Raw genomic sequence first — 14,580 nt, 5'->3', positions numbered from 1 at the left:
AAACGAAGGGCAGATATACACGGAAAAGCATGAACAGGCTCTTAGGGCAAAAGGACGAAGAGACGCCGGGATAATGAAACATAGGGCATTATGGGGGTACAACAAATATGAAGTACTAAGAGGTATTTGGAAAGGAATAATGGTGCCGGGACTTACTTTCGGCAATGCGGTTCTGTGCTTAAGGGCAGAAGTTCAGTCGAGATTAGACGTAAATCAGAGAGCTGTTGGAAGATTAGCACTAGGTGCCCACGGCAAAACCACAAACGAGGCAGTACAAGGGGATATGGGCTGGGCATCGTTTGAGGCACGGGAAGCTAAGAGTAAAATACTATATGAAGAACGCCTGAGGAAATTGGACGATAACAGATGGGCAGCTAAGGTATTTAAATATTTATACAGAAAGAACGTTGACTCACAGTGGCGGAAAAGAACTAGAAAACTAACCAGTAAGTATGCCGGTCATGAGGACGGAGAAAGAAAGAGCATTAAACGACAGGTTAAAAACGCGGAAGTTAAAAATTGGATGAATTCAATGGAAAAGAAACATAGTGTAGAACTATATCGATTCTGGAAAAGGCAGATCAGGAAAGAATTTTTTTATGATAACTCAAGAGGCAGTGCCCTACTTTTTGAAGCTAGATCAGGGTGTCTTAGAACGCGCAGCTACAAAAAGAAATTTAACGAAGAAGATGACACATGTGCAGTGTGTGGTAGATCTGAGGAAACAATTGAACACCTCATAATCAAATGTGATGGTATCCATCCGGATGTCGATGCAGGCACAGTCACTCTTTCTGAGGCCCTAGGGTTTAAAGATAACAATGGTCATGTAAATAAATCTGCAGTGGAAGTCAGCAAAAAGCGATTGGAGGATTGGTGGTTGAAAAGCAGAGATGTGGCATAAGGTTAGAATAGTAGGAAACCGTAGGCAAAGTTGATGGAGAATCTTAATGAGAATTGCCAACACAGTAAACAAAAAAAATAATAAATAAAGAAAAGCTGAGCATGGTGGCAATTGCCACCACCCCGTTTCAAAGGGGGCGCTCCTATCCATCCATCCATCCATCCATCCATCCATCCATCTACATTTATCGCATGTCGCTGCGTTATTGCTATTATTGTTTGTATTCTGTGGACTTTGTTCTTGGCAATTGTTACAAGTTGATTAAAGGAATGAGAGACCGACATTTTAAGAGTATATTTGCCAGAAAAAAAGAAGCCGCGGAACGTTTCAACAGCTTGTGTCCTTCATGAGGAGAACAAAGAAGGTAGCTAAAATCAACTAGACATTGCGCATTCCCCAAAAGCCGTAGAGTAAAGGCGATGCTTAGCCGCGTAGAGCGAAGTATTAAGTTTCTTCACGCAAAATCTCAAAACTGCCACGCGCTGGTTACCTGAACAATTTTGCATTCCGTTTTTAACTATTTCGAAAAAACGCTAATTTTGATCAGGAATAACTTTTAAACTAAACAAGGCAGACGGATGAAATTTTCAGAATGGAAGGGCGATTAGACGATCTCAAACTGTACAAAAAGGCGCCGCAGTGCAATGCATATCCCAAAAGTTATTGCAGATTACATTGTTCTGTTTTCTATGCTTTTCAAACATGCGTGGCTAATAAACTAATCTATACACGTACTTCTAAATGCTTAAATATGTTGATTAGCATCCGATCTCAAAGTATCTCGAAAGATATTTCTCTAGGTGCAAGAGATTTTTCACAATTTTGCATTTCCTGAGACAAGTTGAGCTCAACTGCCAGTTTTCATCTTTGCGTTTTCTTTTACAGTTGAAACAAATTTGCAGCTACCGTTAAACAAAATGCATCTTTTGAAAGCAGAGAAAAGTAGCTTTTCGGAGATATCTGAACCATATTTATGAAGCGAACGAGCGAGGTACAGTCGTCGTACAAATATCACCAAAAGTGGTTCCCGCTCACCGTCAGAGTGGGACCGCCACCTTAAGCCGACCATGCTATGCCCGCCTTTCGATCTCTGACACTCGCAGACTTTGGACTTCCTCCGGTGCCGAAACCGTGCACGTGCTGGCCAGGCTGGTATAGAGGGCATTCACTCGAAATCACGGGCACCATTTTAGCGCCCAACGCGCAGCTTCAGCGGTACAAGCCGGAGAGGAGATCAGCCGCTTAGACGCCTTTCGCTGTGCTGCATGGACGCCATAATGGCGGCCACTGTGGCTTGAGCACATGCCCTCTATATCCTTCCTAAGCTGTGAGTCTTCTCATTTCAGCCTTCATCGCTGTCAGGCGCCTGTTTCTTTTTTGTTCGAAGACAAATATCTTTCCGTTTAAATGTCATACGCGCCTCAAGAAAGACAATTTGTTATTTTTCGAGAGAAAATATCAAGGTAGATTTTTTACAAGCATGCGATAAATTTTCTACGCAGTGTCACAGGCGCAAATTACGCTCGAAATTGAGCCAAAAAAAAATTATGTTAAAGGGACTGCGAAACACTGCCTGGGGGAATACCGGCTATACTTCAGGTGGGTTCTTTATGTCACACAGATGCTGACTTAAAAATAATTACAGGAATCGATGCACAGGAACGGGAGTTATTAAGTGAAGAAATTTCAAAATACAAGCAAACAAAACGCTGCCCTCAACTCGATTTTGGCGGGGCTTCCCACTCCTATTTCGCTCTCCCAATGACGGCACCTGGCGCAATCAATCAAAACAGCCAGCCAGAGCACGTCGCGGAAGTTTGTACTCCATGGTTGCCTGCTCTCTGTAACTCGTTCTTGCTGAGACTGGCAGCGTTATTTCCATGCCAGAGCGCCCCTGGTGGTGTATTTTTATTTTACTTGCTTTGCAGGGCTTTTATCTAAGACAAGCAAATTGTTTTTGTTGATCTAATATAAAACGCAGACAGGTGACAAAATGTGTCTCTATTTATTCACACAATTTGCAGTATATTTACTGTTTGTCCGGTCATCAAGCTCGCGCCAGGTGATGTCATATCCGCTGCTAAAAACCCGCCGCTGTGTGGCGACACCATCAGAGCCATGAAGTTGTTTTTGGGAGGACATTAAAATATTAAAAAACGGAATGTACGCGGTATTACCGACGCTAATAGCACCATTATAACTCACTGTATGCAATCAACAGGCAAAACAGTTAACTAAGATTGTGTTTCTGGGCCCCTTTAATACTGGTGGCAAAATCGGAATGCATAAAAATGGCGGACGACGCGCTACCCAGCTCACTGTTAAATATATGTACTGTGTTCATTACATGGCAGGAAAAAAAAAACTCACTTTCGACAAGAAAGATGCTAAATTCACCCGAAGCATGGAAATCGCCGCTAGGAGTACCACACTTTTAAAAAAAGCTGCCAGTTCTCTTTGTACACAATTGTGTGATTGTGCATCGTTTGAAACCGCCACGAAAAAGAGCCGTACGTGTGTGAACACGAATACACTGTGTATACAATGTATCCGCTGAGCTACCACAGGTGGTACAGCCTGTAGGAAGGCAGTGGAACACGTTGTCGCATGGTGAACTTTTTCTGAAGTAGAACACTGTCTATAAGCTAGTGTCTGAAAAGGTGTCTCAGGAGCCATGGTGCCACGAAAGAGCTTTAATGACATTCTGCACTCCCTGTAGGCCGCTGAGAAGTTGAGGTCCTCGTGAATGCCTTTAATCTCCAGATTTTTTCCCTGGCGGTGGACGCGTGTTTTCCTGTATACTATCTAAAATTCTGTTGTTAATAGAGAGGGCCCTTCTGGTCTACAAAACTCGTGCGAAGGCTGTGTAGCCGTGTTCAACATCGGCGGTAAAAGTCCACAGCTGTCAGGGCACCGCATAAAGGGACACGCATCGCAAGAAAACAGCAAGAAAGAAAAACACAGTGCGCGTCCATGTGCCAGCGCGTGCACATGTGTGTGTATATGTGTGGAAGCGCCGGTAGACGTAGTACGCTTCATTGTTGCAATTGCACTCACTCCAGCCCCAGCAGAAGTTAAGTCATGCCGCATGCTCATTAGTGACCGCATACGGGGCGATAGACTGCCGCCTCCTGCGCGTACCGTATATCCGTTTTCCGCTGGGGCAACGCATGAGCAGAGTTCGAATCCCACAGCGCACTCCACTACCTTCCCTTCTGAGCCGTACACGTATGCGTGCATTCGTGCCTAATTTCCTGCGCTTGCGGAACTCGTATGCAGGAAGGTGGTGCATCGAACCGGGCGTGTGGGCGCTAGAAAGTCTTCGGCGCTTTCACTTATGCGCTGTTGCGCCGCACACTACTTGTTCTGCCTACTCTATAGAGTCATATACTTCGTGTATATTGCTCCGGACTCGGGGACACACTCCCCGCGTTGGGCGCCAAAAAGTGTGCCAGATGTGGGAAAACGTATGTAGTCGGCTGTTGCACGCACTGAAGTCATATATAATGACGCCAGGGGCGGTAGAAAGTCTTCCGCGCTCTCACTTTGCTGCTCGTCCGGATGCAACTCTTCCTGGCTAGTCCGTGCTTATGCTACGCACTGCCTTCTCTGTCGCTTAACTCCGTCTGGGGAACACACTCCCCCACGTTGGGCGCCAAAAATGTCCTGGAGGCGGGAGAACGTGTGCCCCTGGCACCGTGCAGTACACTCGATTGTCGCGCGGCCTGAAGTGATATATAACGGCGGGCGGGCGGAGGCTTTGCCGCTGCTCGCGGGAAACGGCCCGCGCCGTCATTACCCGCCATACCTGTCCGCGGCGGCACGCTGCCGTCGCTTCCGGCTCTTTGCTCGAACACGGCTTCCCGCGCGCGGCACTCGATCGAATTCCCGCGTGGTGGATGAATTGCATTGGCAGCAATTGGGTCGTGTCGGAAGAGGGCCTCGCTCTCTACGGCTGGGCTCGTGTGCCTGTCCCTCTCTCCTCGTCACTCTTTACCTTTTTTTTCCTCTTTTTTTTGTGTATTTGCGGCAGCGGGTGATTCTGGTTTCTTTCTTCCATTGATCCGCGTTATGTGCGATGCACTGTCGTGTGCATGTGCGCTCTACGCCTGGCTTTCACTCTTTTGTCGGCGAACGTGCCGTCTCGTAATGCATGGTTCTGTGTTCGATTGTTCTTGGCGAGTCCTATTGTTGATCGGATGGGCGTGACTGCGCACGGATTCGGTGGTCGCGTTCCTGGTTCTTCGTCGTCGCCGCTAATGAATACGACTAAGCGGTCCGTGAGTGCAATTACGTTCGAGAGCTTCCGGAATAACGGCGGTGATTCGCCAGTCTCTGCTTTGCTGCTTAAGAGAGGTCAAATTGTATGCTGCGTGTGGGCGTTTCTTCTTTTCTTGTCTGGCTTCGCCTTGTTTTGTTTAGGTATAGTGATTACGAAGTGGTTGGCACCTGTACTGCGGCAAAGCAGTTGGGTGGGTTGTTTCGCAACTTGCAGGCTGTTTGTTTCGCTGAAGTCAAACGATGTGTTGACATTTATCCTTAAAATTTGGAAAAATTGACAGCCGGCTCTCCCAGAACGTAAAATGCGGCCTCCGTAGAAGCATTCTTGGCGGCAAAAAAAAAAAAAAAAAAAAAACGAAATGAGCTGTGGCACTCGCAGGTACTTACAAGGAACATTTTGCTCTAAGCAGACATGAGTAAGAAGAGAAAAACAGTCCTCCGCAAAAGAGTGCTCGCAGGTGTGTGATCGGAGATCCAACCTGCGCTGACCCACCGTACATAAGCTCCATTTGTTCCGTCATGACGGGCACTTCTCCATGGACCTGTGGATGAGTGGCGCGGAATCTGAGTACTTGCAATGGGAGCCACTCAGAGTGTATGCAAGCTTCACTGAAAGGCTGGGTTGGTATAATATGACTATTCCTTCCCGAAACTGTTTCCAGATTTGAATTTCGCGCCTTTCACCATTAGCTGAAGCGACCCCACGCTCCAGGCTTCAGCTAATAAAGAAGAGGGAACGTTGGGTGTGGAGTCACTTTATACGCTAGTAAAGGACAGGAAATTAAAAAATGGCATAGAGTCTGTAGCATAACCGGTATACTATACCGTTCCCGATTTCCGAAGGTGCAGTTGAGAGTGCTTGAGAGAGCGAACAAGGCAGGAAAAAGAAAATATAAGAGAGCTGCAATGGCCGGTGCAGATGTCCGACCATCTCCTTCCACCCCGGCATCCGTCAAGTCCGGCAACTCCACCAAAATATAGTGAGGCGTTGTCTGCAGCGGAATGTTTGACAGAACGCGAGCAGCAGCTCACATTGGCGGTTGCTTCGACGTCGTCGTCGTCTTGCGACTGTGTACCGTAACAGTTTACAAATACATTCAGTCTTTCTAGGGACCAGGTTCGTATCTTTGGAATGAGCACTGGCTTTTTAGTATGCAAGGCGCTAGACAAAAATGTAGTGCGTGTGTGTGACATGTGGCGAAATTCATGGCTGTCGTGTGGCATTTCTGCGTACAAGCGGTATAAAGTGCTGTCAGTTGCTTAAATGAAATCAAACCACACAGACTGAGAGTTTTTTTTTTTTTTTTGGAGGGGGGGGGGGGGGGGGAGGGCTGGACTTTCCTGATGGGGCTGAGGGATTATCTGCGCTTTTTTAAGTTTAAATGACCTAGAGGCGTTGCTTGAGTCGGCAAGTCTTAATATCGCGCTTTTCTTTCTTTTATTGTAAATGTAAAGGCGCCAAAAAACCACACACACACACACACAAGACAAGAGAGCGGTACAGAGCGCCACTCACAACTAGTTTATTTTTCACACCACAGATACATATATAAACAACCAACCAACTAATTGGCAGCTTTCTTTATGGCCGTAAATTTCACTTACAGCGAGAAATGCTCCATTGTTTCGCGCTGTCACGGTCTTCGTGTGGACAGCGAACACACCGTAATTCTCTCGCGGAGCCAGGCAAAATTAAAAAAAAATTATATTCCAGTTTTTCACTTTTCTTCAGGACTAAAAAGCAACAGCAACAGCTGCAACGCACCACCACACCAAGGCAAACTACAAAACAGAAAAATCTGTCAAACTGCTGACCGCCGATCTGGTAACTAACGCTAAAAAGACACGGACAAAGAAAGATGCGATAGGGCACACTCTGCAAACTTCCGGCCCTCCTGCTGGCCGAAGAAGTGACGAAGAAACTGTATTGATTTCAGTCACGTGATTCTGTGGTAGTATCGTAATCGAGTTTCGTGTGACGACAAACGTAAGGCTTCTACTATGGCTATAATGGTGAAAACATCGACTATAGCAAACTTATCTGATGCGACTGACGCTGTACAAAAAAAAAAATGGAGAGAGACAAATTCACACGCAGGGTTATGTATGTATATTGCGGCGGTTGCTATACGCTAAGATGGTGACCAAGAAATCGCCACTCAAATTCTTCCCATGTAGCGGCGCGTAAATAAATTTTCAGGTTTTCTCCCACCCCATATGGTCGCTACTGCAACTATAAAACGTAGCTGTCTAGAGAATCAAGAAACTTGCAGGGTCGCAGACTTACTGAAATTTTCGCGTCACCTGTGGCCCTGAAGTGAACTTCGCGGAGCGTTCAGAAGTTGCAAGGTGCCGCCCAGTAGCTGCTCCTAATGTGGAAGCTCATATGCGAGACCTGCGTCTTCCGAATTCCGATATCGGTAAATTACCCGCAACGGATAGCGGATTTCCAGCGTGAGCTACGTAACTTGGAAAAGTGAAGCATTTTTCCCTGCAATGGCTGAGAACGCTCACTCAACTCAACTCGAAACGCCCGGAGTGGTGCCCGGAGCTGTTTGGAGTAGCAGCAGACGACGCGACGCTAGCGCCGCTTTGTGCGATCTACTGCGCCTGCGCGAAGTGACGGGCGGCCATGCAGGCGGCGGCGGCGGCGGCGTCGGCGGTTGAGGCGCTGGTATTGGAGGTCTTCGTGTACCGTCGGGATGCGCTCTCGGAAACCACGGTCGCTGCGCGTTCCGAGAAGTTGAATCAGTGTGCTGTGGACACGGACGTCGATATGGTCCCGCATGTTCGCCTTTTAGCCGTAAAGAAATAATAATAAAGGTGCGTTAGTTCTTTACTTGTGAGTGGAACCGTTTATGCACGCAAAACAGGCATCCTGATATCTATCCGTTTGACGCATTGGCGGTTGGAAAATCGCTCATTATTTTTACTGTCAGAGGTCATATCGACCAGTGAAGTAGATGTATGCAGTAACCGTCAACGGAGAATAAAAAAAGGAAACTGGCTTTGCCGCCATGGAAATGTCCCGCCGGTTTCGCGAGACAAAGCATAGAAAAGTGCACGTTCGGCAGCGCGTAAACGCAAAAATTGTGGCAGTTGTCCGGGCGCAAGCTTCTGCGGCACATAAGAACACACGCAGGCAAAAAAAAAAATTGTCCTCCACACGGAACTTTGCATCCCTGCCGGGATTCGAACCCGGGACCTTTGGATTAGAAGTCCAACGCGCTATCCACTGCGCTACAGGGACGGGGCCGGAGGGGGTGGTCGTTGGAGAGCATATCATTTGTGGGCACCTTTTTCTCGCATTCCTAAACTTCCTTTCTGTCGAGTCGTGGTTGTCGGGGCGTCGCCCGTCTCTCCGTTTTTGACGCGTGTCTCTCGGTAAAGGGGGGCTTTTGCGAGTCTGGTGGGCAGTGACAACTGCTGCGAGCGCTCACGATGACGTTGGCAGGCTCGACGGCGAGAGTGGTTGCCTCCGAAGCACTGCCGGCACAGCTGCAGCGTAGACGCATTTGACCTCGCTGCACGGAGGGCGGTTGCGACGCACCGCCCAGAAAGGCATGGCGCGATCGTCGTAGTAGCTCGGCGTTCAATTCGAACTCGGCTCCGTCCGCCGGCGTAGCAGCAGCTCGCGTGAAAGCGGGTCATCGATAAGCCTGTCGCCTTGCCGGCGGCGGAGCGCGTGAGGCTTGTTTCATAAGCGTTCCGCCTGCCGCGTTCGGCTTCCTTGGCTCGCTTACTGCGCGGGGCCCGGTTCATTCCGGTCTTGTGTGTCGAAGGGCTGCGGCACCTGCGAGGTCTCGCCTAATTCATCTCCCTCTTCTTCTTCGACGAGCGCTAGCGTAAATATGAAGGAGGAAAAGTGAGATATGTGGGTGAGGGAAAGTTCTTTAAGGTTCCTTGGCATTTGCGCGGAGAAAAATAGCCAAGAATGCATTTCAGGCCCGAACAGCTTGTGGCCCTCTCCGGGAATATAATGTGGGTGCTCGGTGCACAAGCCGGCCAGGGAGTTGATATCCACGTATCACCGAAACGTTTTATCAAGCGCTCGCACGATATATCGGGTGTTCCAACTAAAATTTTGTGCAATGCTCAAAATTGGGCTTTTTGAGTAGAAGTCCGCTTTTTGAGGCATAGCATTGTTAGATGTGATAACTAGCAGGCTGTCTAATATTAAGCAGTTAACTTTTTAACTGTTACTGTTAGTCTCCTTATTAAGAGGCGTGTAGCCCACCGCAAGTATTATTCCGAAAACGCAGTTACTGTCGCCCAACAAATTTTGCCTACATCTCGCCAAAATACATGCGCTTTCGAGAAGCTTGCAGGCAAAGCAACCCCTCCAGTGCACGTAACTCGTCGAAATAGCCAAAATTCGTTGGGCCACAGCGCCGAGGGTAACTGCGTTATCGAAATTCTAAAACTGATCATAGATATTACATATGGTGGGCTACACGCATCTCAATACTAAGGTGACTAATAATAATAGTTAAAAATTAACTAATAATAATAATAATAATAATAATAATAATAGTTAAAAATTAACTGCTCAGTATTAGTTAATCAGCCTACTAACTAGCACGACTTAGCTGCGTTATGATGCGCTAAACCACTGTCAATGATATATGTCGAAGAAAGCGCCCTTCTAACTAAAAAAAAATTTTCCGGAACATATAGGGGAAACATTCGGAATGGCCTTAATGTATTTTTTTAACAGTTCTAAAACTCCCTAAATAAACTTCAAAAGTAATGTTCCCGCACCTTATTTAAACAACCATCAAACAAATAGCCAGTGTGCACAACTTTTCCCTAAAACGCTAAGTTGTATACGGTACAGGTTGCATTGGAACGTTATGCTTCTGTTCGAAATTAACTAATTACGTTTTAGGTTATGTTCTAAATATTTGTTCAACATTAAAAGTAAAGATAATGTTAATGTTAAGTTGTAAATGTCATTCTAATTTTTAACTCCTAACTTTAAGGCAACATTAATAGAGTATATCAAGCGCTGTCTCGTAGCCGTTCCCGCTGTTCGTACAAGTCCCCACCTCCCGAAACTCCCCTCCTGGCTAAATGCCTGTCTTCAACTAGCAGAATTTCGCTGTTTAGTTTTCCTGCCGCAAATAGCATTCATATAACCGAATATTTAAAGGAAAACTTTACCTGTTCCCCATTCACCACAATCACTTGCGGGTCACCCTTCGCTGCTATGTGTCAGCCCATTCGAACGTTAGCGTATGAGTTGTATGCATTAGTTGTGCTCCTTTCCAAGTGTTGTTTGAAGCTGTATGCGCCCACAATTGTTGGGTCTTGTCCTGCAGCGTTAATTTACCGTTCTAGCGAAAGTGCATGTTGCTTTGCTTAAATGTTTTATTGAGGTTAGGAAAAGATCGCTTCGACATAACGCTTCAGAAGCAGAGCGCTAAAATAAAAGACATCGCGAACAATGGCTGAATGTTTGACCGAAAACAAAACAAAAAAATAACGTTGTAACGTTTCGTTACTGCCTGAAAGTGGTACATGGAGTATCCCTGTAAACATATGGTGGGCAACTTTTAATGAGTGAAGTCCTGTAATAAAATTTTGGCGTATGTATGCAGTCTATGGCAGGCACACCTCAGGACATGCAAATGCTGATTTCGTTACTTGAACTACAAGAACAGGGGTTAGAAAAGCGATAACACTCGCTTGAAGTATGCATTGGCAACGCTGTTTTGCAGTTCATTAGAAATTATGTCAACATTTCGAACATAACTGTAAAATACACCATTTATATGCATGCTTAGTTTGTACGTTAGACAAGCGCACAAAATATAACGTAAATGTTATGTGCTAATTTTTAGCATTACTGCAGCCTTCCAACCTGACACGTAACATTGCTACCGTTTACACAACAAATGCTAAACGTTGTTCTAATATTTTGTGATACAAGGGTATTTGGCAGTTAGGTCAGACCTAATTGATACTGTCTTTCTATGCTGTGCGGATTACTGAAAATTATTTTCTTCTTTTTTATTTTTTGACCAGGAAGAACAAAGCGGGATGAGTGAGGATGTCTTATTGGAGGAATGCAGAAGGCGTAACAAGAAGCGCGCACATCTGATGCCTGTGTTGTAATAAAACGGTAACTCCTCGCACTCCCCTTCCTTAACTGTTGTGGTCTTATTTGATTCAGTTCAGAAATTTCTACAACCTCGCCCACCCCCCTAGGAGATCTCGCAACGCTTCAGTAGCATGGATCGGCACAACGAAACATTTAAGGCTGCGACTATTATTTTCAGTCGTACTCGTACTCCTTCCTAGTGATCATCAAAAGTATCTGCCTTTCCAGAGCCGCAGAATGAGGCTTGCTGGTTGATACGCAGGCTGAAAGAATTGTACGCTTTTGATGGCCACTTAGGACGACTGGTATTTCTTCGAGGTGCCACTGTAGCATCTTGAAACAATGTTTATTCATTCCATTATGGATGGCAAATAGCTATGCGGGCGCCATGTTTACTCCACAACTTGAGTATGAAGCTGCAAGTGCCCCTAAAAGAAGCGCCTCCAGCCAGTGCATGGGGTCGACCGATTCTTCCCCTCTGCCCCTTGACCGATACATTTTGATCTGATAGCGAGAAATCGCTGGAGGTGGCAGATGAATAGGGAACAACCGTGGCTTAATCGGATTAACTGCATGAAAATCGGTCGACACCATTGGCTGAAGGGGCTCCTTTTATGGGGATGTGCCCTTCGTTCTTGAGTGGCACCCGGCTATATTGTCCTTTGGGCGGATGAGCCTTGCATTTCTAAGATCGAGCCAAAACCGGAACACACACTAAGGTGTCAAAATATTGGCGTTGGTTGGTTAGCTGATCTGTCGCGCGTGATTGATGCAAACAGGGAATAAACGTGCAGGTGATTGAACAAATTCTCTTCGACGCTGAACGAGAAACCACTAGAGTGTGCTAGACACACGACGAACCGATTCGACGCATACCAAAAAGTGGTTTCACTTATCCCTTGCCAATGTTGGCAGTAACTGAAGGTTTACTCGTAGAATATAACTATGAACTCGTGTATCGGTTACACCCAGTGAGCTTTACGTAGCGCAATTTAGCGAAGCGATGGATATGTGCAGAAATATTTATAATAAGTTTCCAACAGGAAAATCTGAAGCGTTTTTGGAGGACCCACCTAAGCTTGGTTTCAACGATGCACTCCCTGAAAGTGACAAGTTGTACATGGTCATTACGCACAGAATAAAAAAGGTCATCGACGTCAATTGAGAACACCTTGCATATATTTTCTCCTCTTTGTAGGAAGAAATAACGTCGAGATAGCGGTTGATCGAAAAAAGAAAAGATTGTAAAAGCTGATTGGATGCTGCCACGAGCCCCTTTCAGGTGCCTGCTTATTGGGTTCCCGCGGTGAAAAACAGATTCACCGACCTATACCTGTAGACCTTCGTTGACTTAACCATGCAAGTTGCGTAGTCCTAATTCTGCGCACAATGCCACGGCTTTGGGCTTGATTTTCACGCAGAACCTGCGACACACACAGTTATGAAGCGTTTTTGTATCAGTCCTGCATGGCTAGTCTGACACGAGCGCAAGTTCCTCAGCTTTTTTTTTTCTTCTTCGTTTGCCGCCGCGGTGGCTCAGTGGTTATGGTGCTCGGCTGCTGACCCAAAATACGCGGGTTCGATCCCGGCCGCGGCGGCAGAATTTCTTTGGAGGAGAAATTCTAGAGGCCCGTGTACTGTGCGATGTCAGTGCACGTTAAAGAACCCCAGGTGGTCGAAATTTCCGGAGCCCTCCACTACGGCGTCTCTCATAGCCTTAGTCGCTTTGGGACGTTAAACCCCATAAAACCAAACCTTTTTTCTTCTTTTTTAAGGTGACCACGTTGTGGAATGAAGGTGCGAATTAGTGGATATTACTCGCAGTAGTTCCTCAGAAGGCAGTACACGTAGTCAAGCAGACAATTTCCCTATAGTTCTTCTCTTCATCAGCTGTCAGCGTTACGCGCCGGTTTAGGACTACTAGGTTTGTAGACTGGAACTATCTGTATACTTAGGACCTTTGGTTTGCAGCGAAGAAAACTTTATTGGACAGTAGAGGCGTTATGAGAGACCCTGTATCCTGGTTCTTTTCCAGTTGTCAGAAGGAACACCCATTCCGCTGCAGAGATATTTCCTCTTGCTGATTTTCGCGATTAATTTTTCTCATCGTTTGCAGTGCCATATAATATGTGAGGCGGAGGGTCGCTTGATGCAAGATTTTCATATTGGGTGTTGGCTCTGTGGTCCACTTCTGTTGGTGTCCGAATGGCCCCTGTGGTTCTCGTTTGCTGTTGTTGGAGTAGTGATCAGTGTTTTCTGGTGGACGGTTTGTGTGGAAAGACAAATATGTTCGGCAAAGAGAAAAGGCTCTCCAGAAGTTAAACGTCGTCGGCACGAATAAGCCTCGGCTATGTGCCTTTTCACGTGTTCTTGCGGAGGGAAACAGTTGGACAAAGACGTGCACTTTCACTACACTCAATTCATGTGTGAGGCTATTCCAGCAGGCTATAGCTTGTATGCTGAAGGTGCCAAACTACACAGCGAGTCATGAAATCACTGTACTTGACACTACAGCTATACGCCTGCCTTATTAACAAAGACGGCTGCACACATCCAAACAGCGCACTTAGTTTGGGACTAGGCATGTCCTGAGGTCCAAAGCTGCGCATTCTGTAGGGTAAGCAGATGGAATCGCACCTATGACCAAAGCACTTGCTCGAGGAGCAGGGCAAATACGAAAACAACGGCCCGCTTTGAAAAGAAAGCACCTTTAGAAGAGCTTGCTGTTGAGCAAGTGGATGTATGCGTAGCAGGCAAGTGGCCAGGATGTTTTTTCGGGAAGACCCAATGTATTTTCTTGAATGACGGATTGGGGGGGGGGGGGGGGGGGGGGCAGCGGGTACATGACAAGTGCACTGCCAAGAGAAAGAGAACCGGGGGACACGCGCCTGATACTTAGGGAGATGAATATTGGGCAAATAACAAGCACTTATTGCAGAGGATGCTGACAGCCTTCGGAGTTTGAGGTTTCTTGTTTCAGAACGGTGAAATCACGCGGCACTTTTTCTAATGGAAAACAGCGACAAAACTCGCCAGTCCGTAGCTGGTCACTCCCAGACGCATTACTGAACACTGTACTTCCGTCGCATTTCAAGCGCTCGCTTTCAAGCTCGAACGAAAAAAAAAAAAAGCAAAGAACTGATGCAGGAAATGTGTATATACATTATTGAAAAATGCTATCGCCAACGTGGAGGGTAAGATCAATAACTGAAAATTATCAAATAATTTGCCCGGGTGTCCGCGCTACTTCGTCTACTATCTCATCTTGTGTCCGCCAAGCCCAGAATATTGA

At 46.5% G+C, this 14,580-nt stretch overlaps 1 non-coding gene across 1 annotated transcript; it reads right to left on the bottom strand.

Annotated features, from left to right (window-relative positions):
* Positions 1 to 8,362: 8,362 nt before the first annotated feature.
* Positions 8,363 to 8,435, bottom strand: TRNAR-UCU (transfer RNA arginine (anticodon UCU)). The gene has a single exon. It is a non-coding gene; the product is annotated as a tRNA-Arg (tRNA).
* Positions 8,436 to 14,580: the final 6,145 nt, after the last annotated feature.

Source organism: Amblyomma mixtum, chromosome 1 (assembly GCF_055824585.1).
Source record: "Amblyomma mixtum isolate Tamu chromosome 1, ASM5582458v1, whole genome shotgun sequence".
NCBI classification, from domain to species: Eukaryota; Metazoa; Arthropoda; class Arachnida; order Ixodida; family Ixodidae; genus Amblyomma; species Amblyomma mixtum.
This window is presented reverse-complemented; position numbering and strand designations above follow the sequence as displayed.